General features: G+C 43.1%; 1 pseudogene; it reads left to right on the top strand.

Annotated features, from left to right (window-relative positions):
- Positions 1-957: 957 nt before the first annotated feature.
- Positions 958-6,931, top strand: LOC146187063 (uncharacterized; annotated as a pseudogene).
- Positions 6,932-27,401: the final 20,470 nt, after the last annotated feature.

The raw sequence follows: 27,401 nt of genomic DNA, 5'->3' as shown, positions 1-27,401 counted from the left end.
CAACGAAGTAAGCATGCAGTTCGGGGAAAGCAACATCACGGGTCCTTGGCCGCCAGTATCTTAAAAAAAATTGCATGGCCCATAACACCCTGCACTAATAAAAAATGCTGGGAGAGGTGCGACAGAGTAAATATACGGGCCAACTTTACGCCCCCCCCCCCCCTCATTTCTATCCCTAGCGCACGACTCAAGAGTCCGAATCCCGGCGTCGCTTCTTATACGAAGCTGCTTAAACAGCCAAAAGAAAAAGTAGTAGCATGTAGTTATTGTTAGATATGAAAACTGAAGGAAAACATGTTAGCCAGCACAGGTACTTGCTATCTGATATGTAAAACACAGAATTGCGAACGCACAGTATCAGTGCTCACACTACACCTCCGCGGACTGAGGAGGAGGACAAAACATCTTTATTTATTTATATTTATTTAGTCAGCGGGAAGGGGGGGGGGGGGGGGCGGGCTTAGTCCAGGGTCCCGTTGGCCGTGGCTGCATGCAGTAACAGCACGGCGAGCCAGCAATGTCCTGCAGGGCGGCTTCTCAATCTTCCATGCAGGGGTGGGGGAGAGGGCTTAAAGAAAGGGTAATATGGCACGCCCAAATCATGTACGCGTCTCTCAAGAAAACAAACAAAAATTCACATAGTACGCGTATGTGACGTCACCTTTGTGTCACATGATTACGCACCCAGGATATGCAAAAACATTTTCCTGATGCGCGCAACGCCTCTCGCGAGTCTTTTTCTGCGAAGCCGTGCTCGCTTAGGGGTACCTTGCTTTTCACTGTGACACGTTTCACGCGCTATCTCTCTTCGCTGACCCAATCAACAGCTTTTTGGCGGAAACTGGAATTCGCCTTCTCCTTTGAGTGATCGTCGATAGAAGAAAGGGGCGTTGTCAATGGTACCGTTATTTAATACTTGAACTGTGACTTTTGAAGTGAAAGTATATCTGAAGCACAATGAGCGACCGCTCTGCTAGGAAGAAGCGGAAGCAATACCTCCACGAAAGTCAAGATTTTGCTGTGCCGCCATCGACTCGCCGCTACAGGCAGCGGCTAGCAGACGACAACGGAACTGCTGCTGCAACGAACGATCACAGCAACGGAGCTTGCGTAGTCGCTGCCGCGATCGCCACATGCTCGTCAGGTTTAGGCAGCCCTGAAGACGATGTGCAATCATTGCTCGAAGACGACGAGAGCACAGGTGGCGCTGGCGTGGGTGAAATACCTCTGAGCGAGCAGGGAACACGCTTGCACTACGAGGAAACCCTCACTGCTGCTTTCAATCAGTACGGCGACGACACCCTACCAGGCTCCTCAACCAGAAAAGCGGCCGCGATCGTGATGATTTTAGCGTTCGTGGTTGCGCACGGACTGCCCTGGGAAACAGTTGACGGCCTTCTGCGCCTTATCAATGGGCTGTTTGGATTTAAAAATGATGCGCTACCTCGAAGCAAATAGTTGCTTAGAAAACTGTGGGCGCCCCAAGTGACAGGCAGTGTTCAACATCACTACTATTGCGATGTTTGCGGCAGTGTTTTGCACACTGGAAATAGCACAGCAGACGAAATGCAGTGTGATATGTGTCAGAGAAGCCAGAGGACATCCCAGTTAAAGGAGTGAGGTTGTTTTTTTTCAATAATGAACCTAAAACAGCAGCTCCTTTTAAAGATCGAAACATGCAAAGATCTGCTATTCCGGCAAATAAGGATGTTTGAACAAACCTCTGGCGACGAAATTCAGGACATCACTAGTGGGGCCATCTACCGAAACCTCCGGCGTCAGGGACACATCACTTCTGGAGACTTAACCGTAACTTTCAATACTGATGAAAGCCCACTTTACAAGTCTTCAAAAACGCCTGTACGGCCAATACAAATTATAATCAATGAACTGCCTCCAAAACTTCGCCAGAAAGCTCCAATACTTGCTGGACTTTGGTTTGGCCCAAAGCCCCCGAACATGGATGTCTTTATTGGGAAATTCGTGGAAGTGATAGAGGCCATCGGGACACTTGTGTGGACATGTGGGCAGGAAATGATAAGGTCAACTATTCACGTCATTTTCTGCTCCCTTGATGCCCCTGCTCGTGCATCAGTGACCAACCAAACTCAGTTCAATGGAAGGTTTGGCTGCCCATGGTGTGAAACATGTGGAGAAATGGTTCAAGTTACTAGCCTCCTTTTTTGATGAAATCTCTCTTGCATGATACTTCACATTATTGTCAGAGACTTAGTGTGCAGCTGCTCATGACAGTCCAGCTGTTTATGAATGGATGGAGGCATATGCAAAGATGCATAGGTCACGGTGAAACCTAACTAGAGGTTAACACATCAAGGTTTCACTTAGATTCTCTGAAAATAAAGTTAATTGTTTGGAAGAAGTTATCTTGGGAGGTAAAAATAACTCTGGAATGCATGCGCACAATAACCTATTTACACATGCTTTGTCAATGCTGTAACACACAAGTAACTAATTATTAAAAATGCATTGTTTCTAGTGAGTGATCACCATATAGTACAACAGTTGCATGAAGTGCCAACATTCATGATGGGCATTTTTTAATCTTCCCCATTTTTTTTTTAATTTTGACACCAGAACTAATGCCATGTTGATGATTTCAGGTGCTCGGTGTTACCGTGACACAAGCGTGAAGGATTTAAGGGCAGCAGTCAGTGTGCTCAGTGATATGGACAGGGCATTGAGGCACGGCGTACCTGTGAATGGATTGAAAGGACCATCACCCTTAGTCAATCTCAGTCACTTTGACATCGTCAGTGGCCTGGTGGTAGAATACATGCATTGCATTTTACTTGGAGTCACCAGGCAGATGACAGAGTATTGGCTGGATTCAGCAAACTCACTTGAGCTTTTCTGCATTGGTGAGTATTAATTTCTACTCACTAACTTGAAGCTTTACTTTATTTATTTTACTTTATTCTACTGCAGACCACATATGTACATTGTCCAAGCAGGAGGGACATCCATGAAAAATGTAAATATACACAGAACAAGTATATGGTTGTGCAAACAAATCACATACAAGTAAGAAATTTGTAACGAGCAAGTGCAAAAGCACAAGAATTGATGCTCCAACTCTGGCTGAAAAAATGTGCAAGGGAAAGGAATTCCAGTAAGTGATACCTCTGGGGAAAAACTGCTTAAATGTGTTTGTTCTTGCAAAAATTGGAGCCAAGGATTGAGGATATGTGTGTCCAGTCTTTCTGGTGCAATGTGACTTTATGAAAGCTGGTAAATTGCCCTTATGCAGAAAAGCGAGATGGCTAAAATTTCAGCAAGGCTCCAGAGAATCTATGTTTTTCTACCACATTAGGAAGGAAGGAGAATCACTTATTTTATATTTATTAAAAATATGCTGCATTGCTTTTATTTCGATTCGCTCGAGCTGCAGTATATACTTTTCACTGTTCTGATCTCAAAAACTGGCGGCATATTCAAGTTTGCTTCTGATGTAGGCATTATAGGCTATATGTTTAACTTCAACAGGTGCACCTTTTAGTTTCCTCTTTAGGTATCACAGCTTACTAAGAGCAGAAGAGCAAATTGTGGATATGTGAGGAGACCAGGTTAGCTTATTTGTAAGTGTGACACCAAGGCAGTATCATGTCTATTTCTGTTGTAATAAAATAAATAGGAGAAGGTGCGGATAGTTCTCTTCCAGGTAACCCACAACATAAATGTTTTCTCTGCATTAAGTTGCATTCCCCATTGTATACATCACTCATGAATAGCCTGTAGGTTTGCTTGTAATATTGTACCATCAGTAGGTGCTGTAATGTTTTTAAAAAACCCCACAGTCATCTGCGAACAGTCGCATAGAAACGTCTGCATAAATGACATCAGGCAAGTCATTGATATAGATCAACAACACTAGTGGCCCCAAGACACTGCCTTGGGGCACAACCGAAGTTACAGACAGCAATTTTGATGAGCAATTCATAATTTCAGCAAACTGCTGCCTATTTGAAAGAGAGGCATAAATTGACTGCAAGATACAGGAGGGAAGGCTAACACAATCCAGTTTGTACAATAACTTTCCATGTGGCACTTAATCGAAGACCTTCGAGGAGTCAAAAATAGCACATCTAGCTGGCCATTGTTGTCAAGAACTTGTGCAAATTCATGAACAGTACCAACAATTTGGGTAACAGTGGACATGTGCTTCTTGAAACTGTGCTGATACTGTGATAGCAGTTTGTGGCTTTCTAAGAATTCCCGGATGTAGGTGGCAATGACATGCTCTAAGAGCTTACAGCACATATTGTTAATTGAAAATGGATGACAATTTGGTAGACAAGCAGTCATCATTTTTGTAAGCAGGAATCACACATGCTTTCATCCAATCATGAGGTATTTCACCCGTGGCAAGTGATTACTAAGTAAGTTTAGTTAGTAAGTGATAAGTTACCTGTTTGAAGTGATAAGAATAATGTTTAGCATTGCCACTTTGTGCAAGGAAAGATAAAGTTAATGCCAACCAACGTTAATGCCGATCCGTGGTCATTAAATTTTAGTGTGATGGAACAAACATTCTCAGAGAGCACGCCACATCATAAAAAGCTGGTTTTAGTGCAGTATTCCCCGCAACACGTAAGCAGCAGACAAGCCTTTTCTCTCAGGCTTCCTGTGTGTCTCATGTAGTCATTATTTTAGCCTAAAAAAGTGCCACATTATCTGATAAGTATTTCTTAATTTCAATCTGATGTGGCATTTTCTTGTCCACAGCTTCACACTTCACACGGCTTTGCACCAAACCCCTACCTTGGTTGATTAAAATGTTATTTTCTGAGAGTTCGCTATAACATGTTTGCACTAAATGACGGCACCAAGAGTTTAAAAAGAATTTATTTTTCTCTTTCTGTCTCTCTAAATTTCTAGAAATTTTGGAATGTTCATTGAAATGCTTGGTCTTTTGAGGAAATGCTATGGGCACATCTATTTACATCTCTCACGTCTCTCACTGAGAGGTCAACAGCAGACACAGAAGAAAAACTTATAATGAAACAAAATATGTTGGGTCAGTAGCTGCATTCTCAGAATGCAAATACAACCTTGGTAGCTTCTCCCCTGACAGCGAAAGTAGTGCTACAAATAGTGCTTTAGGACTCTGCGATACATGTCAAGTAAAACCTTTAGATGCCATAATGAAGATATAGTAAAAAGGGAAGGTATGGATGGATTGCTTTATATACCATTTAATTATGCCACTGTAAACACATAGTTTGTGAACAGGCTTCTATAGGGGAAGCTGCATTTTGTCTGGACCCAAGCCTTAGTTTTAAAGCCCTTTTTTTTCTTGAAATAAACATATGCTTTGTGTTATGACATGTTTCAAGGTGAATTTTGCCTGCTGTAGAAATCAACGCTTGTAATATAACATGGAATAAACGGTAATAATTGCTCTTTTTGCAGGTGCTCCATCAACTATAGCCAGCTTAGATAAGCGATTACTGAGCATTCGACCGCCTCACTCCTTCACACGAATTCCCTGATCTTTGGCTGACCGGTGCTTCTGGAAGGCAAGCGAGTGGAAAAACTGGCTTCTTTTTTACTGCCTTCCAGTACCTCTAGGAGTGTTACAGTCACGGTATTGGAAACATGCAGATTTGTTGATTGAAGGCATCTACACATTACTCTTGGCAGAAATTTCATCTGCACGTCTTCAGCATGCAGAGAATTTTGACTGACTTCATACGGGAAACATGATTATTGTTTCCTTTTTTTGTGTGTGCATGAAGTCAATGAGAAAGGCGTTTAAATCCTGTTTCCTATGTAAGCAGCTGAGAGTGTTGGATTCTTGCCGTTGCGGTAAACTATGTGGCTCATTAACAAATTATAGTTTGGCCTCATAGATACTAAAGCAACAAGACACTTGAAAGTTTTTCAAGATGCACCAATTCAACAATGAGTTGCTGTGAGTCAGCGTTCATGTTGTACTTGTTCAGTTTGTGTCTTTTTTGCATCATTTTAATATTGATGTGAGAAGATAGGTTGCGTGGTCGGGATAGAAATGTTTATAAGAAGACCTGTTTGTTTACTGCACACTAGAGGCATGTCCCAAAAACATGCATGCTTGGTTTGTTCATGTTTTTTAGTATGCGCATCTTCTTTTTCAGAAAGCCTACTAAAAGCATTTGTCACGAAAGCAGAAGAACTCTATTTAGCCCGCTTCATGACTTAATCTCCATTAGGTTTTGCACCTTACTTCTAGTGTCAGAAACCTCGGGCCATTATGGGCACACTCAGCCTTTCCATTTGAAAGTCGGAATGGTAAAGTGACAAAAATGGTGAATGCAGCCACGAGGGCCCCAGCTCAAATCATAGAGAGAGTCATCATGGAGCAGGAGTTACAGCTAGCACTGCAGATGCTATCTATGCCAGATAATGTGATGTCTTTCTGTTCCAACTTGTTGGGCAATGAGGTAACGAAAAAAGCACATCGAGTTGGGGATGAATGCCTATTTGGGGTACCAGTAAGGGCATCCTTGATGCCAGAAGAATTGAATGCAGTGTACAACATTTTCAATATGCCGATCAACATTATTAATGAATTTAAGAAAGTCAGCTTCAAAGGGACAATAATTCACAGTGAGCAATATCGACTGGCAAAAAAAGTGACTCATCGGCTGTACTTGCTTCAAACTGTAGATTTTTGTTTGTTTGCCGCATTCTGCATGTGCTCGAAGCAGATGCTGAAACTCCTGGGACAGTTCTCTTCGTTTGTCAGAAGTTGGCTGCTGATGAGGGCACCATAGAATTTCCTGCACATATCAGACAGTGTGTTCGCTCACCTGTTACCATGTGTGTTGTGCTCAGGCCCTCTGAAATTGAAATGCCATATTTGTTTGTTGAATTTAGAACTGAAGGCATATGTTATGTTTGTACATTCCCAAACATTATTGAACGTGATTAAGCCATGATCATGGTTTAAAGAGGTCATACAGGTGCAAATGTGCACGTGGTGCACAAATGTGCATACAGGCGCACAAGCCTTTCCTCCCAACCAAACAGTATCGTTGTCCGAGGGCACGCTCGCATTATTTGAAGAAGCGAAAAGAGCGAGTTCCTATTTCAATGTAAACTCGCGAATGTTTCCGGTAGACTGCAAGATAACCCAGGAAAGAAGTGTGTCCTAAGAGTACCATGGTTGACTACACCTCCCTCCCCCCCCTTTTTATTGGTAAAATAAATGGTGAATGGGATTGTTCAGTGCCTTGCTTCTCCAGCGTGACTGCTTTCGTCCCATTCTTCACGCTTCCCGCCCTGCGACACGTGACTCTGAAAAGTAAATGCGCCTTAAAGACGCGCCTACCTCCTGCAGACAGCATTGTGAAATCGGGTAGCATGTTTGAACTGTTTGAGATTAAGAGTCCTCAGAGGAATAAGTGCCTGGTTGCCGCAGACCAAAAAATCACCTACCATACATCCGCTATGTGAATGGTCTATTACAGTTGCGTACAACACATTTTTACAACACGCACTCTATGTCCTAAGAATTGTAACTGCTTTGCTTTGTGTATTGTCCTCAAAGAAGCATAACTGTAACCACAGAAAAAAACGAAGCGTTTCTTGCTGAGTATTTACCAAAGTTAGATGATATTTATTTTAGCTATATCCTGAAAGCACTAATTAAATGAATATCCAAGGGCATTAAGGTTTTTAAATAATGTACAAAGCTAACCTTCTTATTTCATGCTTGTATTTCTACTCGCTATCCTCTCTCTATTCTTTTTTTTTTATCGCGGGTCGCAGTTCGGGTGCTTCAGATACTACACAGCAATTGCCGCGACAGACATTATTTTCCTCTTCTTTTTGTTTGTTTTCTTTAATAAACTATTAGCACAATCCAACACGTGTCCTTATGAAGCACGTGTCCTTGTGAAACAGTTTGGTTCTATTTTTCTACTGCATGTATTTTGATTTCAGAGATGGTTTTGTGTTTTTAACTGCAAGAAATAAATGTACAGAAGTGCAAACTACTTTCTTTTTATTGGTACTGAAAAGGGCTTAGCTATCGAGGATACAAAATAATGTGCAAGAGTGCTGCTGGAACCTAGCGCTCCCTCTTTTCCGTTTCGTAGGATGTCCAAGGAAAACAATAGTATTTTTTCTTCGGCACCCTGCCTGCAGTGTTTTATAGCTGTTATGAGTGCACTATGCGAATTCAATTGCAATTCAAATAAACCGCAGCAGTTGCAATTCATCTACAGCCCTTCACTACAGCACCCCTCTTACCCATGTGTTGCTTTGGAATGGAATTGATAATCATGACTGACAACAGACAAGGAAGTAGTGAACATCCATAGGGAGACAGGAGGAGGACAAAGTTGCGTGAGAACACTATCATACATTAACGCAGGTCGAAACGTTTCTACAACACAACTTGCAAGCAGGCTTCCAGTGGCTGTAGTACTTGTTCATCAAGCATTGTTTATCATAATTAAGCATTGGTTACTTTTGGCTCGAACTGAAAACAGTGATTAAAGTATGCCAAGTTTTTGAAAATTGGTTTAACTGAAAAAGGACAGTATTCCTAGCATGCATGTCACAACTTGTTGGACATTCATTACCAGCTACAGTACATCACAGAATGGAATTGAGGGAGTGCTATATATTTACATCTGCAACTATTACATAACTTGAGGTGAAATAATAAGTACGCAGGCGATGTTAGTGTCCGTTAAAAATGCTAGGTGCAGAAAATTTCTGGAGCCATCCACTACGGCATCTATAGGGGTTAAACCCCATTAGCCAACCGAATCAAACCTATATATTGTTTGGCAAAAAGTCACGCCACATTTCCTATGGTCTGATAGTGCACCTTTAAGCTGCCTATGAAGTTGAGCATATAGTTTTCTAAATGCAACTCAGCACTTGCTATATTAACCATCCCACATAGGGGATATTCACCCCGCCGGGGTGGCGCATTGGTTAGGGCGCTCGACTACTGTGCCCAGGGACGCAGGATCAAATCTCGGCCTCGGCAGCCGATTTTCGATGAAGGCGAAAGGCTAGGCGCCCATGTGCTGTGCGATGTCAGTGTACGTAAAGAACCCCAGGTGGTCGAAATTTCCGGAGTCCTCCACTACAGCGTCTCTCATAGCCTGAGTCGCTTTGGGACGTTAAACCCCAAAATCAAACCAAACCAAACTATAGGAGATATTTAAAATGCTAGGTGTTCTGGCAACACTGGTAGCGACTGCCATGTTATAAGGGGCGCGATCGGATTTTTGCCGTTGGATACTGTGTGTGGAAGGTTCAGCAGGTGCCGCCTTGGAAGATCTTTTAGCTTTCCACCATGCAGCATACGCCTTCAGCGTCAGTTCCGACATGATCACCAGACATCAGTATGATTTCTAAGCTAATCGATGTACCCCTGACAGCATTTTGCACGCATAGTGCTGCGTCCGGCAGGCAGCAGCGGAAGGCATACAATTTCGCCGTTGAGGCGTACGCCGAATCTTCTGTGTCAACGTGCACGCCAGAGCTGAGGTAAGCACTTCAAAATGATTGCCTCCACTTATAGATTGTTTGCCATCCACAGCAAATGCTTAGTGCTTGCTGCTAGTCTTCAGTTTCAGAGTTGTGCTGCTGTTTAGCTCTCCGCTGACAGCACTAAGGAAGTCAACGTTTGAACCAAATAGGCACTCAAGGATTTGCTCTCACGAACAACTGGACCTATGCGAAAAGTTACAGGACGAGCTTTCCTAGCCGTCCCGTCGTTCGCTCATAGTTTCTGTAAAGCCAAAACGCCCCATAGAGCAAGGCTGTGCGAAACTTGAAGACCTGGTTAGCTTCAGATACCTCTGAACTGTTCCGTAACGAAGATTGAAACTTCGGGCATGATACTTGGCTTTTCAGAAGTCGCCTTGGATAATCTGGGCACGCTGATACGACGTACACGCTCTCATATTTTCCGATTGATGCCGCGTCCTTCGTTTTGTGTTTACTCGCCTGCTGCGGACTGGTGGAATGTCGGCCGATAACTAGACAGGCAAACACTATGCTTTTAATATCTTATGCCCACAACCTGTATTGTGTTGCTGAAGGCATCACATACTCAGCGCTTTCGTGAAATCCACCCGTGAAGGTAAAACAACAGTTCTCTATTTTCTTTTTATATTCCATTCTACAAGTTTTTTTACATAGTTGCAAAGATTTGTTTGATGTCCAGCTGAGCACTTATGATAATATTCCAAGAGAACTGTACTGCATTTGTTAACAGCACAATGGTTTACATAATGCTTGATCTTTAATTTGCTTGCATCGTTCACTTTCTACTGCCGCGCCGATGTTCTTGCCCGTGACATCTGCTACAGAAGCCAGAAGAAGACTGGAGCGCCCTACTCTGTGACACTCACACTAAAGAGATACAGATGAAATAACTGACAGCACTTGTGAGTGTCCGGCTGGAAACGGAGTCTGCAGCCATGTGCTAGCTCTTCTGCTGCTCTTTACCCCCCTTCAAAAAGGCGGCTACAAAGAGGCGCCTCCTGCGCTACCCTGCACTGAGCTACCCCAGCAGTGAAGACGTCCTCGGCCAACAGGACTCAAACCAGCCAGTGTGCAGACTATTGACTGGCAACGGGTGCATGATGGTGGATGCAGTGTGTCCAAGCGACTGAAAGTTTCGATGCCTAATGCCAAAGTGATGACAGTTGCCAAGTTATCGGCTCAGTGAAAGAGCTTGGAGAAACCTTGGCAGCCCTGGGAAAAACCTCATTTGCTTCCATTTTGAGCAATATGCGACCTTTAATGTCTGTTGCTCTTGTGGCTTTGTCTTTCTTGACGGCAAAGGTGTGCTTGCTTTCGGAGCTTTTCTTTATTTTTGCGCGCTAACAAGAACACGCTGCGAACCCCTTCATCTCTAAGCATTCTTTTGCCATTTGCCACTCCTGGTATAACATCATTTTTTAGAGTGTTTTGCGCATACCTGTGCAAGCATGGTGACCTGAAATAAAGGGCCTCCATCCCATTTTATGGCAATAATCCATCTTCTGCGGAGAGCAGCATCTCGCGAAATCTCTCGTAAGAAACCTGAACAATAAGTACAAGAGGGTTTAGCAGCGATGAAAAGGCACATTATCGACACGATTCTAATATTGCGCTGCTCTGATGGCTAGAAGAAAGCCCCGAACCTGTAGCGCGAATTTAGCACCGGACGAAGAAAGCTAAAATACAACTGAACGAGCACGAGCTGCGGTAGAAATTGCCAGCGTTTTCGCTTGCATGGCGTTTTTCTCGCGGGAAAACCGCATCACTATAAACACGATGTACACGAACGCAGTTCACTTACGAAATATATGCTGCTGGCTTCTCCCTCCCTGTTACAAGCTTAACTCGTAGGAATATTTTTAGAGACGAGGCGAAGCGTTACGCAGGCGCTTTATGGTGCCATTCAAGTGTGGTGCACACGGGCATGCAACGTCACGCATAAGAAGCAGTTTGTGTCGAACAAAATCAAGTGTACGTACACTACAAATACACAGCGTATATTTGACACGGTGACGCACGACGGCAACAAAAGAAATCAAGGTTGACATGACGCCGAACAACTGGCAAACAGCATTGAATGGATGGGTGGCGGCGTTTTTTTTAATGTGGCGCGTGAAAAAAAAAGAATTCCTAACTTGTTCCCTGACTCATCCCTATAGCCTCGCTGCGTACACAAGGGGGCACAGCAGTGGGACGGCATCATTCGCGGGAGGGAGGGTGACTGCGACCCATGGAGGAAGCTAAGACCGTTCCACTGAAGCCTGAATGGATGAATGGAATCTAGGTGCGTACCCTTGTAAACGGTGTGGTAGCAGTTGCTATCATGGTCATTTGTTTCCCCCTATATCTTAATTATTGCAGCATGGAGCCAATTATAGAGCTAATACAAGCTCTGTGGAGCCAATAGAGCAGCCAAAGACACCCCTGACAATAAGGCGCGCAGTAGTTCGCGTTTTTCATCCTAAATAAGGCGCCTTTTTGAATATCCCCTATTGTGGCTCAGTGGCTACCTTGTTACCTTTTCATGAAGTCAAAGAGCCAGACGCACGTTTTCTGTGCAATATCGGTTTACATTAAAGAACTAGAGGCAGTCAAATTTAATCAGGGGCCCTCAACTACAACGTTCTTCATAGCACATGTTGCTTTGGGTCATAAAATCGAATATACCACACCTAGTCATACTAGTACATTAAATGATCTGTCATGCCGTTCCCTTACGTTGTTATATTGTTTAAAGTGTGCCAGTACTTATTGTAGAGAGAAAGCAGTTATGGCCTGCAGTATTCTTTAGTATGGTAAAGTGTAAGGCTGCTGAGGCTAGCCTTTCTTTGTGCATTATTTTCTAGTGGCGCTGCTGTTACATTAAATGTGGTCAAATGTAGTGTGCTGGCCTGAACCACTGGCAGCTGATGGAATATCATGTATAGCTTTCTGCTCAATGACATTGGGCTTTGCTGTTCGTGCGCACCTTGGGCGAGCAGATTAACGTTTCTTGGAACTGAAACAAACCTGTTTATTTATATTTTTGGTCACTGATATTGAAGGTATAGGAAACTTGTTCGCAATTGCAGGCATTTTCTGGAGCTTTTCGAGCACTCTTTCAACCACTGGCCTGAGCCAAGGGGCAGCCTTTTCCGCTGCTGCTGGATTTTGTAGATGCCCGGATAGGGCTCGCAGCATTGCTGGGCAATCCCCGTGGCATGCTCCAGTGTGTCAGCTTCCATTTCATTCGTTTTTCTTTGTGACTGGTGCCCTGTAAAAAGCAATAAATAGATATATGCTATGCAAGTCATACAGGGCACTGTGATGAGTGATCTCAAGGCAAGGTTTTGCACAGAAATCGATAAATTTCTTGATAGTTAATCTCATGCTCCCACAGCCACACAAGCCTCACGGCTGTGGATAAGTATCAGAAGGGCATGCTTTGGTATAAAAACTGCAATGTTAAACATTAAATATGCATCATCTCGTTTGCAAAATGATCGAGTGTGCAAGTGCTGTTATTAGTATGCAGAGACTTCATGCAGCATAAATGTAAACGCTACATTTTGCGCCTCTTTTATTGTCATATTTGCTTGTAGAGTAGATTGGTATCGTTTTCTAAAATTTTGTGTTGCCAAAATTTTATTTATTTTGTTTGACAGTCTTGCATGAATTACCTGCTTGTTTTGTAACCGCTTGGAAAGAGAGTTCTGCCTACATTTCTGTTCTTTGAAAAGATAAACAAGTATATTTCATACTCAAAATTTTAAAGTGCATCACCTGAAAGCTGCCTTTCATTCTTTTACTAGAAACAGCAAGATGCAAAACTGGATTATTTGTATTAAGGCCTCTCAATAACCTTGCCCGACGTGAAAATGAAAAAAAAAATTTATTTGCTTACATATCGGTTACACAGCTATGAATGTGGGCCTAGGTTATCTTTAGGAATTGACCACTTAGATTGTTAGTATGTATTCCATTCCGCCAAGCTAGCTTATTAAGCCTAATCAGTGTATCATGGGTGCCCGAGATATCGCAGCTTCTAAATTATTATTATTTCCACAATACTGCAGTGCATAATTTAGGTCCAAGCAAAGAGGGCAGCAAAATGCATTCCCTCAATACAGTAGCAGCTGCATAGCAAAACAAAGAGAGCAATAAAGTTATCTAATGTTTTACATATATAATCTAAAATAGCTCAAAAAATGCATTGTCAGAATCAACAGCCGGTATCACTCATACAGGCAGGGCATTCATCATACTTGGAAAAAATTTTAAAAGTTTAGTATGCGTGAAGTATGGTGCTACAGTGTGATTATGATGACTACGAGCTCTATGCATTTCTGAAAACTGCACATAGGGTGGTGGAGAGATGCCTAGTTTTCCATGAATCTGTGTGCTTACCTCTCCTGTCAGTTCTGTAACATAGCCTCCTTTATGTAGCCATGAGGTCTTCACTGTTTGTATTCTCTTCAGAGGTAACAATAGCCAAATTTGCAAATACAGCATGAATGTGTTTGCACAGGTTTCTGCGCAGTTCATTGCCAGTGCAGCTGCATGTTGCTGTGTGTACACAGACTTTGCAGATAAGGCAAGAAAAATTACAATTTTGGCACGTGCTTTCAAATGTTACCGTGTAAATTGTCCCCGGATATGACTGCGACTGTATGCTCCATTCCTGATGGCCCGTGGGCTTGATGTCTTCTTTACAGATGTGTATGCCAATGTTGTGCCTTTCTGATGTTTCTTCTTCAAATTCTGTTGCTGAATTCTTAACAAACTTAATCCATCTGTCAAAAATTTTGTTTCTCATCAATTTCAACAGCACCTAACTTAGTTTGTCCACACTTCTGTTTGTTTTCTATGAAAATAACCTTTATTACTCTATGCAGTGCCTCAAGGCACATGATGGTGTTGATGCCAGCAAGTTTTCGGTAGCAACCTGCCCATACTTCTGGTCGCTGTGCGTAATATTGTTGGAAATAGTGCACGAATTTTTTCAAGCCCTCATTTGATTTTCTTGTAGTTTACCCCATTCAGAAAAGTTGGCAAGTCCTGAGTGCTTCTTTATTCGGCACCTCCATGATGGTTCTTAGTACCTGCAAACAAACCATCAAAGTGAGTACACTGCATCTGTCTCACCAGTTATTGCTTTAGTAAATTATTTACAGCTGTTTGCTTTCAGCTGCACGGTAAAATCATGAATACGTAAAGGTTGTGTAGATGTTTGCATCCTTACAGCCTCTGCTTTTGTGTTTTATTTTAGTTACAAACTAAATTCACAGGTATCCATTTCTTCATGTCCGAGATCAGCGCTTTCGTAAATGTTCTTTTTTGTTTTTTGATCCTTTGAGAGAGCTTAAATGCAAAGCCCATTAGCTACTGGGTAAGAGCAGCTTCTTAATAACGTTGGGCTTCAATGGCCATGGGCTGCAAATGCCTAGTGTGTTGCATAATGTGGGCACTGAAAGGCGGCTTATAACAATTTAAGAGGTAATGCTGTGGCAGCCCTTATGGAAAGTAAACGTGCAAAAAAAGGGATCAGGTGCAGGACTTCTCAGTTTGATGCTAATGTGGGTGCCACTCAAATAATGGCTTTTTTTAGTGCAGAACCACACCAAGGACGGATTGAAATTTACCATTATCCACATATCCTAGCATTCAATGATAAACAAGATACTTTTGCAGGTCACAAAATGGAATGCAATCTGCCTCCACCATGTGTTTTTCTAGCTTAGTGCAGTTAACTCACCTTTGCCTGCAGGTCCAGCTGACTAAGCTACACGTTGCTGTTGAACTTAGAGTAATCTTGGAGTCCTTTTAGGTTATGACAAGCGAATGTATTACGGTCTTACAGGTGCAATGGTTTTGAGTGAGGTTTTCAACATACATTAGTCCTTTCTGCTGGAATTGTAACAAGCAGTTTTTGGTGCTGTGCACGTAGCTAATGTGATTTCTTCTTGCGCTCTACAGGCTGCGAGAAGTCTGCTGTATTGTGCAGCCCACAGATCACCAACATCCCGATCGCCAGTGAAACTGAACCGCAAGCAGTTGATGACGGGCGCACTGCCAATGCCGCAATCTCCTGTCGCACTTTGCATGCCTCAAGTGGCAGACTGTGGCCATGCAGCCGTAAATAAATCTCCTGAGCTGTAAACAAATCTGCGTGAATGCCTTTGCCTTGTTTCTGCACAATGATTATTATTTATCTTGATTATGTAAATTTTTGGATGATACAAACTTATTTGCAATGCCATGAGATTCATATTAAGGTGTATTCACACGACGGACCACAGACAAGGCTGCGGACCGGTCACGTGGTGTCAACCGCGCACGGTCTGGCCCGCAACAGCTTCCACATGAAAGGCCAAAATAGCAGCCGACAAGCCGGATCATGGGGCGGGCCGAATGGATACACTATATCCCTCACCGTTTCGCGATGCGCTCGTTGCACACTGCCTCAGATTATTGTTTTACATTATTTCACAATGCCGAATTTGGTGTACATTGGGCAATATTGAGGTACAGTATACTTGCCTTCGTTTATAGGCTGGCTCCATATAAACACGGACGCCCCTAGACGAAGTGTGGCGCTGATAACGTACCCAAGTTGACAGCGTTCCACTTAATCCATTTAATTCCAAACGCAAAGATGTAGGTAATAAGGACCACATTACGCAGACGTTTTAACTATGGATCTAACTTAACTGAGCAGCAGTTCCACTGCTGCACAGCTCGCAACCGTAACCCTTTAGGCGATCAGCGTAACGAAGTTGCAGTTACAAATATCGTGTTTATTTATAGCACCATGCGTGGAGTCTCTTCGCTCTAGGCGGCAATAGCACGCTTAAACATCGTCCTGTGCACTGTCCCTAGCGCCGCGTCCGGGCACGCTACGGAAGCAGCGGATATACCTTGCGGCATTGTGTGTAGTGAAACTGTCCTTTCCTAGAATAATAATTCTGCATAAAGGCGTATCAGAACTGACCACTTGGTGAGGATCACTAACTTATAGACAGTGACTGGTATAGTGTTTTACAAGCAAGTTTCTGCATAGCAGCTGCCGCTTGTGCAGCACCAGCTCACCCGGCCTTCTTGTATGCTATCTCCACTGCTAAGGCCTCGCTGATATGGCCATATCCTTTTTTTTTTTTACAAGACAGTCGGTAGACCTCTTCCTTTTGTTTTTCAATGGGCAGGCCATTCACAACAGCGCCAGTCAAATCGAAATCACCGTTCGCTGTAGTTTTGATGCAAAAGAATCTAGGCCTAGTGACGACTAGGTAGTAGGACACGGCCAGTGCGCCGTCGTCCACCGCGTTTGCGGCGGCACTTCTCCAGCAAATTCGCGGCATTCGGTGTTGCACGTGTTCACTTGAGAACTTCTCTTTCGTGATGCAGCGGGGACCCGACGTTTTTTGACACTTTTTACTTAACACGCAGCTATAAAAGACTCGTCCGGGACGTGACGGGACAGCAGTACGCAGCGCTACACGTACCGTGGTGCGCGGTTCGCGAAGGCTGTGTAAATATGCCGTCGGATGCAACTCTACACACTGCCTAGTGCCTATGTTATTTGAGGCTCTTCAAAACGTGCGCAAAGTTTACGTTAATAAGGGCTAGCTCACACGCTTTCATCGGGAGCCAACTCAGCCCCTCCAACGCGATCCGGGAAAAATGCCTGGCCATTTTTGCCCGCTCCGAGACGCGGACCTGACGCGGACCTCATAAACCGGAAGTAAGACGTCACATGACGCTTGGTTCGCGGACCAAAACAGGTCCGTGGTCAACACACTGTTCTCGGATACACATAGGAATCAACAACACCGAAACGCACAGCTATTCAAATGTGAAACGCACAAACAGCATGCTTTCGCCTATACTTCCAAAAACGGCTTGTGGCTCTTCCTTCGAACAGGTGAGCTCCTCTCAAACTACCTAGCGAGCCAGTTCTCTTTCTTACGAAGCACTGGTACGTCTTTCTTACGCGTGTTCTGCTTTTCTTCCTCATTCGCGCTTTGATCTTCCTTATATTGTCTGTTTGCCGATCAGAAGTAGTTTGGTCCTTGTATCTGAGGCCCCCAACAGTGCGCTCGCGGAGAGAAATGTTGCCTGCAGGCCTAATATTATTCCGTGCCGGCCGCCCAGTTTCTTCTCTGTTTGAGCTGTTCTCCTTGCGCTTCAAGTCCTTCAGTAACTTCTTCCTTTTCTTTCTTCTTGACTTTTCCGGCTCCATTTCACCTGACTTGGCAGTTTTGAAGTTGTTTCTTTTCATTTTCACTTTTATTCGCACCATTGGCCGAGAAACGTTTGATCCGGTTTTACCCGCATAATCAGAACATTGCTGTCTGAAAGGAGCGTCTTTTTGAGAACTTTGTTCTCCCTTAATCCTTTTCATTTTCTTTCTTTTCTTCACGACCTCCAGTCGTACTTTCTCAAAGCAGGACTCATTTTCAACTGGGAGTTCTTTCTCTTCACATTTTTTTACTTCTTGTTCCTCAAAATTTTCTTTGAATTCTTTCATCCCAGTGCAGTCTTCGCTTTCTTCCATTTCTGAATCCTCAAGGTTAGGATCTGCACTGTCACCTTCATCCAAGCTTTCGTGCTCACTGCTATTTGAAAGCTCCTCATTCTGGCTGCTGGAGCTATTTTCTACAGCACCGGTGGCTGTCGACGAATCGGTTGTATCCCTGTGCATCCTAATATAAGGAAAGGTAACTTCCGGAGGCTCGGTAATACCTTTCAAACGCCGAACCTCAGCCAGCTTCTTCAGAAGGATATTTCTCTCTTTTAAGTATTCTCTTTCTTTCTCAAGCCTACGCTTGTTCCATTCTCTCTCTTTTTCGGCCTGCTTCTGCAGCCATTCCTTCTCTCTTTCTGCTCGTTTCCTGAGCCATTCTTTTTCTCTTTCTTCTTTTTGTCTCTTTGCCTCTGCTTGTTTCCTCTGCCATTCTCTCTCTCTTTCTTTCTCAGCCTCTTCTCGAACCTCTCTTTCTTTTCGGTCCACCCATTCCCGCAGTTCAGCTCCTTTTAAACCTTTCTCTAGGCCCAACGCAATGATCTCCTTGAGATTCATCTTCAATGTGAACTGCCTAATGCTAACACATAGCACTCTCAATGGACCTTACACAGCCGCTTCAGCGCGGTACCTCTCGTTATCGCTCTGCTGCTACACAGTTTACGACCTCTTCGTAAACTCTTCTAACTCGTTCTCCGTCCTCTGAGCTTGAGTGCACCAAACGTCCTGTCGCGGACGCCAGAATAATTGTCACCCGTTAATAATTAGGGGGTATTATTAACGATGCGCCCTTAACGGTGCGTACACTCCCAGACACCCTTTGAGTGAGTGGGGGTAGCTGTTCCGGTCGCAAAGGAGATGCCCTCGACCTGCGTGGCAAGCTCAGCCGGAATTCAACTACCTTGTGGTGACAGAAGGGGGTGGTCGTTTGGTGCCCAGCGGTCGCCGGTTCAAACCAGAGAAAGGATCGGAGTCAGAAGTAACAAACAAAACACAATTTATGCACAGCAAGAGACGATACAAAGGAATACACAAGATCACTTGAAATACATAGACGAGAGGTTCACAGAATACAAACGCTAAGCATGCAATTACACAGGTATCCAATAACGTAGAGGCTTTACAACAGATGAAACACGAGAGAGTACATAAACAAACACCAAATTGTTCACCGGGCACTGTTGCAGTCCGACGCCTCAAGAGTCACGATGTGGCCGCCATACGAGACGAGCGCCGCTCCCTTGAAAGTCCGTGTGCTTGCCAACAGCGGGTGATCCCCGGGAGTCCAGCCGAAGCGCAGGCGATCACGTAGCAAAACGCTGACGAACTGAATGACTGACTCATCAAACGGCGCGGTCTCTTTAAATAGGGCGCGCCGCGTCTGTTTGTTAGCACGCGTCAAAGCTAGCGCGCACACACACATAGCTTCGCTGGTTATAGCTCCCTCTTCTCCTCCCGTTGAGCCGCGCGTCGTCATTGGCCAGGTCTCATAGAAAGTTCTCGAAGGGCCTGGCACATTCCTGGCCGATGAACCACCGTCCTCCCCGGGCAATGGGAAAGAGGGTGACGGCAACGCGTACAAAGCTACGCGCTCTCCCGCGCGGGGAAGGGGCTTTTCTCTCCATGCCTTCCACGCGACGCCGTGCGGGCCTCGCGCCGTACCGGCTTGATAAAAATGGGCGCCGATTTCGTGACACAGGCTGATGATGATGATGATTTTTTGACCGTTTATGGCAAAGTACGTCTGTCGAAAAACATCTACAGCGTTTTATTACAAGCGTATGAAAGCAAACTGCAAGGGCTGCACTCTCATCTATATACCAATCGCAACATATTTTGTTGCTAGGACACGACTTAAACTTCCCGAACAGGATCAGAATTTCCTGTGCGGTGTGCTCTGCGTGCATGTTCCTCTGGCCGACAAGGCTGATTCGCCCTGTAGCGGTTTGGGTCACTAAATTCCGGTTCAAGCGCTCAGGTCCAAGTGACCAGTGGAAATCACTTATACTAGGTTCCTTATGCAATCCATTTCTGACATCAAATTACCATGCGATCTCGATGATATGATTATGAGTGATACAAGTTCAGTGGGATATAAATTTATAAGACTAAGCATCTTTAAAATATGCACACGATTTGCATTTTATCTGCACTCTTTGGTTACTGCGACTTTCGTGGAATCGCAGCCTCTGTCATTGCTAGAAAAAGTGGCTTCTTACCAGCGATGGCATACCTTTCAGTCTTCGACAAAAGAATGTGCTGAAGTTCAATGTCGTGGCCACGGTGATTGCTTTGGAAGACCGCACTCACTGCTTTGCTCTCCTTAGTAATGTTCATTCCCGCAAAACACCTTTTAACGCACTGGACACTTCCAGGTCGTTTTAGATTTCGTTTCTCTGCGCGTAAAGGAGGCAGAACAATATTGCATACAAACACTATTTTTTAAAGCAAGTGTTGAGGCCTGAAATTGCTGTACCAGAGCAAAATCCCGAAAGGTAAGGAATTCATGTAGAATTTTTATACACGATGGTAAATGAGTTGTGCCCAAAGGGGTTATTCACAGACTGACTGAAATAACAGACTGGGTGACTGCATCTTTCTGCCCTGGCCACTGACACTAACTACAAATTGAAATTGGCTTGCATTACTAGACTATTGTGTTCCCACTGCAAATTGCTAGCTTCACTAGAAAAGAGCTCTTGCAAAGTAAGAATAATCAAAACGTGAAATATACATTTGTGAGGACGGGCTTGGTAGTCCAGATTTATTAGAGACCTGAAGTCACACATCGAAGCGAATCACACTACGCGATGACGATGAATCCATTTTTGAGAAAAGGATGAAGATGAAGCAGCTAGTGCACTCGTGTGAAAGATGAAGCATCATGCAGCGCTCAATATTATTGAGAGCAATCACTTTTGCAAGAAAACTGTGGGGTCGTGCTAGTTTGCCTGTCTGCTTCATTATGGCCATGGCATTGTTGCCAACACATGGCAATGTTAATCGCCACATGGTTGTGGGCACATAAGGATTATTTTCACTGCACTCTGGGTGACCACACATCAGTAGCTGTGCACGGTATGAATGCACAGTCTTTGTCAAAGGTTTTAGAGCCCAAAGAGACTGCACTTGAGCCTAGCAGCTAAGCATTTTAGGAAGACTGATTTCTGAAAAGAGCGGGACCAAAATCTTATTTTAGGTGATTGCTGGGAACGCACAATGAGGCATATGGTGTGGCTCGCAAAATCGCAGGCAGCAAAAAATCTACCATACTGTTACATTATTTTCCTCCAAGTTATTACGTTCCCAGATTAGATTTCCTGGATACTACGCTCAAAATTGCGATGAATTGGGGTCTTATAATACGTTTTTGCGATCACCTAGGCATTGTGCTAACAAGCACTGAAAAACTGAACAGTGGCGCTCTCTCGCCATGGTTGCTTTTCTGCACTACCTAGGTGCAAAGGGGCAAAGCGTGAAAGAAAGCCAACAAGCCAACACACACGAGGCCCCGTTCCCACAGGAACACGTCTTCATGCGGAGAAAGGCGGTGGGTTCCTTACAGTACCTTAGGGGTACAGGCGTGAACGATTTGATAGCTACAATTATTCCATTCGCTATGAGCGGGCCGGAGCTTGGGTGATGCAGCATGAGCAAAAACGCGCCGTTTTATTGGCTTCTCCATTTGTCATTGATGTCAAAGCGTGAAGCATCCGGAAGCAATCAAGGAAATGGTTCTAGCTTGCCTTCTACGAACCGGATTTGTTACTAAATCTCTTCCACTCTTAGGACAACGCAAATATGGATTAAAATCTGTAAGAGCTAAAGAAAGGAACTGTTCGCACTTGATATCTATATATGCGAACCTACACTTTTATGTAGTCAGTCTCAATTCTAACGCCTTTGTGCCTGGTTCAGCAGTTAATTTCTTCCAAAACCAGGCAGTTTGGATATGTTTTCTTTAACTTAAAAAAAAACATGTCAACGAGGCTTTATGTATAAATTTATAATTATGGTTATATTTATACTTATAGTAAAGTTTGATTTTCAAGTATAAGAAAAGGTCCTGAGAAATAAACCACACATTTTACAACAATTTTTGCTAAAGCTTTTGATGATACATGTTTGTATGTTTGCAGATATGGCAATAAATATTTTATTGTTGTAGAGAGGGTGCTTATTTCTAATCAGTTTTCTTTTAGCCAAGCAGGCCACTGGCAGTAACGCAAGTGAAAATCAGTGCCAAAATATGTTGAAAATAAGGCTTGACTTGGAATCCATGCCTGGACGGCCAACCGCTTGGTTAGCAAGCTCATCATGCGTAAAGGTTCTACATCTGTGGAGCTGCTCCAGCTGTAATGATACATTATACCTTGTATTTTAGAAGCTCAGTGTCATTATCTGTCTATCGATATCATGTGAGCAGCTAACCACAGGCAATGCGCAATTCATGCTTTTCTACAGCCTTCATTGAGACATGTTCTTCCTGGATGAAATCCAGGAACACTGAGTGCAGAAGCGACAACTCTAAGGGGCTTGATGCTTGCGCAGGTAAACGACACTTATCTTGTTTAATAACTCTGATGCGTAGGTCAGCACTCTAAATCTTGAATACACTTATATACACTCACTAGCTCACATTTTTGATGTAAGTGAATGAATTTGAATGTGATTTATCGTGAGTGCGTGTGAGTTGTAAGTGGGAGTGACTGGTTGTGGTTTAACAAGAATGAGTCTCAGTCTCAGTTCAGTCGTTCAGTCGTGTCCGACTCTTCGTGACCCTATGGACCATGTCACGCCACGCTTTCCGGTCTCTCACTATCTTCCTAACATCACATAACTTCATCTGCAGTGCCTCGAGGATGCCATCTAACCATCGCGTTCGCTGCCTACCCCTTCTCCGGCGACCCTCAACCTTTCCCAACATCAAATCTTTCTCCAGCGACTCTTCTCTTCTCATCAGGTGACCAAAGTAACCGAGCTTTAACTATAATTTTACCCTCCAATGAGCAGTCAGGGTTTATGGTCGACAATATCGACTGATTTGATCTTCTAGCTGTAAGTAAATTGACAAGAGTGAGTGGCCATGAATGCAGGGCATTAGTGTGATCTGAATGAGCCACCCCTCATAGTGCTGACATATTGCTGTCATGGTGACATGCTTTTAATAACTGATCCAATATTATAAATTGACTCAGCTTTGGCTGCTTTTATCTTTACTGCCTTTGCATGAGAGGTTTAAATTTTGACCTTCATTCAGGCAACTGGACTCAGCAGTAATTTGTGTAGTGTACAAAAGGTTTTTGTTGGAGCATGTGAATACAGTTTAATGGTAAAAAATGTTTAAGAGATTAGTATTAGCCCATTTAGCTTGGCTAGCGTCAATAGGTGGTTTAAGTTAAATATTAAATACGTAATACCATGAAGTAAACCTGATGTTTGCCCTTATGCTGCATGGCTTAAAGAAATAGTCGCCTTGTGGTTTATGACAGAAATAGAGAACTCTGCATGTGCTACCAACAGTAGGAGTATTTCATTGGAAAAGACCGCAGGTACTGTGTGTGAAAGTTGCAGAAAGCCATAATTCCCCTATGATGTACGAACGAGCCGTAAAACCTGTGCGGTTATAGAGATCCTGCTGCGAGCTTTTGCATAATATGTATGGATTGTCCATTGTTTCTTGAACCCTATACAGACATTGAAAATAATAAGGCAGTTATAATAGTTAGTGTTTGGCTATCACTTCTATTCTCCTTTAAACTTCTCATTTGTAAAGTCTGCCTACACTAGATGACAACATATTTGTCCCTGTTAGCACAGTTGGTACAAAACCTGGCAAAGAAAGAGGGCAGCCTCGAGTTTGAACCCAGGATAAGGACAAATCTTTCTTCAACTGTGAATTTCAATAAAAAGTTGTCTGGATTCCCATGTGACCATAAAGCTGCTCTCAGATGGACAGTAATGAATATTTCCTCCCTGCTGTTGTCACTGTTTCATGCAACACCATCAGGATATTATAGCTGAAATGCGAAACCGCCAAGTTAAATTGAGCTGCTGATGTTGTATTCCGAGTTACATGGGCCATGCCATGGCTTTCACCTAACTGCAGCTATAAAGTTTTTTTTTCTTTTTTGTGTGTGTTTTATGGCACATAAGCATCTAAGGCTATCATGCGCCAAACACATGATGAGATCTGCTGTCCATGCAGCAGATGGTAATATGGTAATTAAAACTCATAATTTGTTAAGAAGGTTGGCATCTTTTAAGAACATAAAAACGCATGATATATTAACAAGAGCATTTTCTCCTATGAGTAAGCTAGGGTGAAGAGGAGTATATTCTGAATAAAATATTGGAAAATGCTTCTTTCTTAGTTCTTCTAGCTTTGTACAGGAATATAAAATGTAATTAATTGTAATAGTTTCTCCGCAAAGGTCGCATGTTGGTATTTCCTCTTTTCTAAGAATATAACCATGTGTAAGGTGTGTATGTCCAATACGGAGGCGACATAAAATGACTTCAGTGAATCGTTCTTGGTGTGTGCATGACTTCCATTCAGATATGACAGGTTTTACTAGGTGTAGCTTATTATTTTCTTCATTATTCCATTTAGACTGCCATCTATCTCTTAGCTTAGACTGCATTAACTTGACTGCTTCTTTGTAGGGAACGTGCACTTTCTTCATTTCTATATGTCGAGCTTGTGCAGCGCATATATCAGCGCTTTCATTTCCATCAATTCCTATGTGACTTGGAACCCAACAAAGCTTTACAGTATGTCCCTGGGTTGTGGCTGTTTTTATGCTGTGTATGATGTCACCAATAAGCGATTTGCCTGCATTTTTATGATTGTATGCTGTTAGTATGCTCAAAGAATCAGTGTAAATGACACTATTCTCTATGTTTTCAATTTTAATTTTTTCTAGGGCCATGAGGACTGCATAACACTCGGCAGTGAAAATGGATGCACACTGTGGTAGCCGTACTGTTCTATTCCAATTGTTTTGGACCACTGCGCTTCCGACGTATTGTGCAGATTTTGAACCATCTGTATAGAATGCCACATATTCTCTGTACTTTTCACTTAGGGCTAAAAATTCCTGCAAAATGTGTTCATGTGGTGTTTGGTTTTTCTGGAATTGGTTTAATGTGAAGTCACATACAGACGGCAGGCAGTACCATGGTGGAAGTGGATCAGGTTTTCGGGTAATATTAGGTAATGAGTCTATTAAGTCTAAAACTTGACATTTTTCTTCAAAGCGGAGCAGAAGTGGTTTTATTTTTTGAGGTTTGTTTATGAACAGTGTTCGAGACTGGCATTTTGTAACTATTGGGTAACAGATATGGTTTGGCAGTGAACGGATCTTTAAAATGTATGAGCATGTGAGCATGTTTCTTCGGCTTGTAAGAGATGGTTCATTGGTTTCTACATATAAGCTGTTTATGGGGGATGTCCTATATGCACCAGTTGAAATACGCAAGCCTGAATTGTGTACAGAGTCCAGTCGTTTTAAATATGACGGCCTTGCAGATCCATATATTATGCAGCCATAATCTAAACATGAGCGAACCACAGAGCGGTAAATTTTTAAAAGACATGTTCTGTCAGATCCCCAGTGTTTATGTGAAAGGACTTTCAATATATTGAGAGATTTCGAAGCTTTCTTTTTTAGGTTGTTTATGTGGGGAAGGAATGAAAGCTTTCTGTCAAAAGTTAGCCCTAGAAATTTATGTTCGTGCTTTACAGGTAGCTTAACATCATTAAGGTGGATGGTGGGATCAATGTGCAGTCCTCTTCTGAGAGAGAACAAAACAACTACCGACTTTTGAGTAGAAAACCTGAAGCCATTCCTGTCTGCCCACGTTGCCAGTCTGTTTACTGTGAGCTGTATTTGCCTCTCACATGTTGACACATTGGAGGATGTACATGCAATCTGAAGGTCGTCTACGTAGACAGAGTACATAACGGATTTTGGGATTATTTTTGCTATACTGTTAATTTTTACTATAAACAGAGTAGTACTTAAAATACATCCTTGAGGTACACCATTTTCTTGTATGAAGGTTTTAGAAAGGATAGAACCGAGATGTACTTTAAATGAGCGTTGAGAGAGAAAGTCGCTTATACATTTTAGCATCCTGCCGCGAATGCCAAGCTCTCCCAAATCACGCAGGATCCCAAACCTCCACGTGGTGTCATAGGCTTTTTCGAGGTCAAAAAATACGGCAAGGCAATGCTGTTTATGGATAAAGGCTTCTCGGATAGTATTTTCCAGTCGGACAAGGTGATCAATAGTTGAACATGTTTTTTTGTAGCCGCACTGATGAGTATCAAGAAGTTTCCGGGATTCAAGAACAAACATGAGCCTTGTATTTACAATGCTTTCAAAAGCTTTTGCAAGGCAGCTCGTCAGGGCTATTGGCCTATAACTGCCTGGGGAGTCCGGGGGCTTCCCAGGCTTTAAGGGAGGTACTATAACGGCTGTCTTCCAGGCTTCTGGTATTGTTCCAGATATCCATATTTTATTAAAAAATTTCAATAATACATCTACTGACAATGGAGTCAAATGAGCAAGCATTTCATAATGTATTTCATCTGGTCCTGGTGCAGTTTGTTTGCCGGCATTTAATACTCTAGTTATTTCTTCAAGTGTAATTAAACAGTTAAATGGTTCATTTGTGCCTCCAGCTATTGGGAGTCTTTGTTTTTCAGCTGCTGTTTTATACTTTATAAAGGAATGTGTATAGTGTGCCGAACTAGAGATTGTAGCGAAATGTTCCCCCAATATGTTTGCTTGTTCTTCTACACTCGTTTGTGTACCAGGAGTTGTTAAAAGTGGAATCGTGAAAGGATAGTATTTGCCGTCTAGTTTATTAACCTGCTCCCACATTTTTTTAGATGTGGTTGAGCTATTTATAGATGACACATAATTTTGCCACGAGGCTTTTTCAGCTTCGCGGCGAATGCACCGTGCTTTAGCCCTGGCCTTTTTAAAAGTTATAAGGTGCTCATGTGTGGGATATCTCCGGAATATTCCCCAAGCTTTATTTTGTTTTCTTTTTGCCTGTTTGCACTCTTGTGTATACCACACTTTATGGTTTTGCTGTACATTTCCCGAGGACTGTGGAATAGCTAGGTGTGCTGCAGCAATAATAGAAGCCGTAATCTCTTCATTCAGCTCATCTATGCTGAGATTTTCTGAAAATACTTTTATGAGGTCAGCTTTGGACTGGAAAAGTGTCCAATCTGCCAGGTGAAGTTTCCATCGCCGTGGTTTGGTTAGAGTGATGGATGGTGAGGATGTTAGACTTATTATGACAGGTAAATGATCACTTCCATATGGGTTGTCGAGAACGTCCCATTTAAAATCGGTGAAAATTGATGGTG

The sequence above is a fragment of the Amblyomma maculatum genome, chromosome 6 (assembly GCF_055883805.1).
Source record: "Amblyomma maculatum isolate TAMU_Amacu chromosome 6, ASM5588380v1, whole genome shotgun sequence".
NCBI lineage: Eukaryota > Metazoa > Arthropoda > Arachnida > Ixodida > Ixodidae > Amblyomma > Amblyomma maculatum.
Note: the sequence above shows the minus strand (reverse complement) of the source record. Positions and strands in the feature narration are given on the sequence as shown.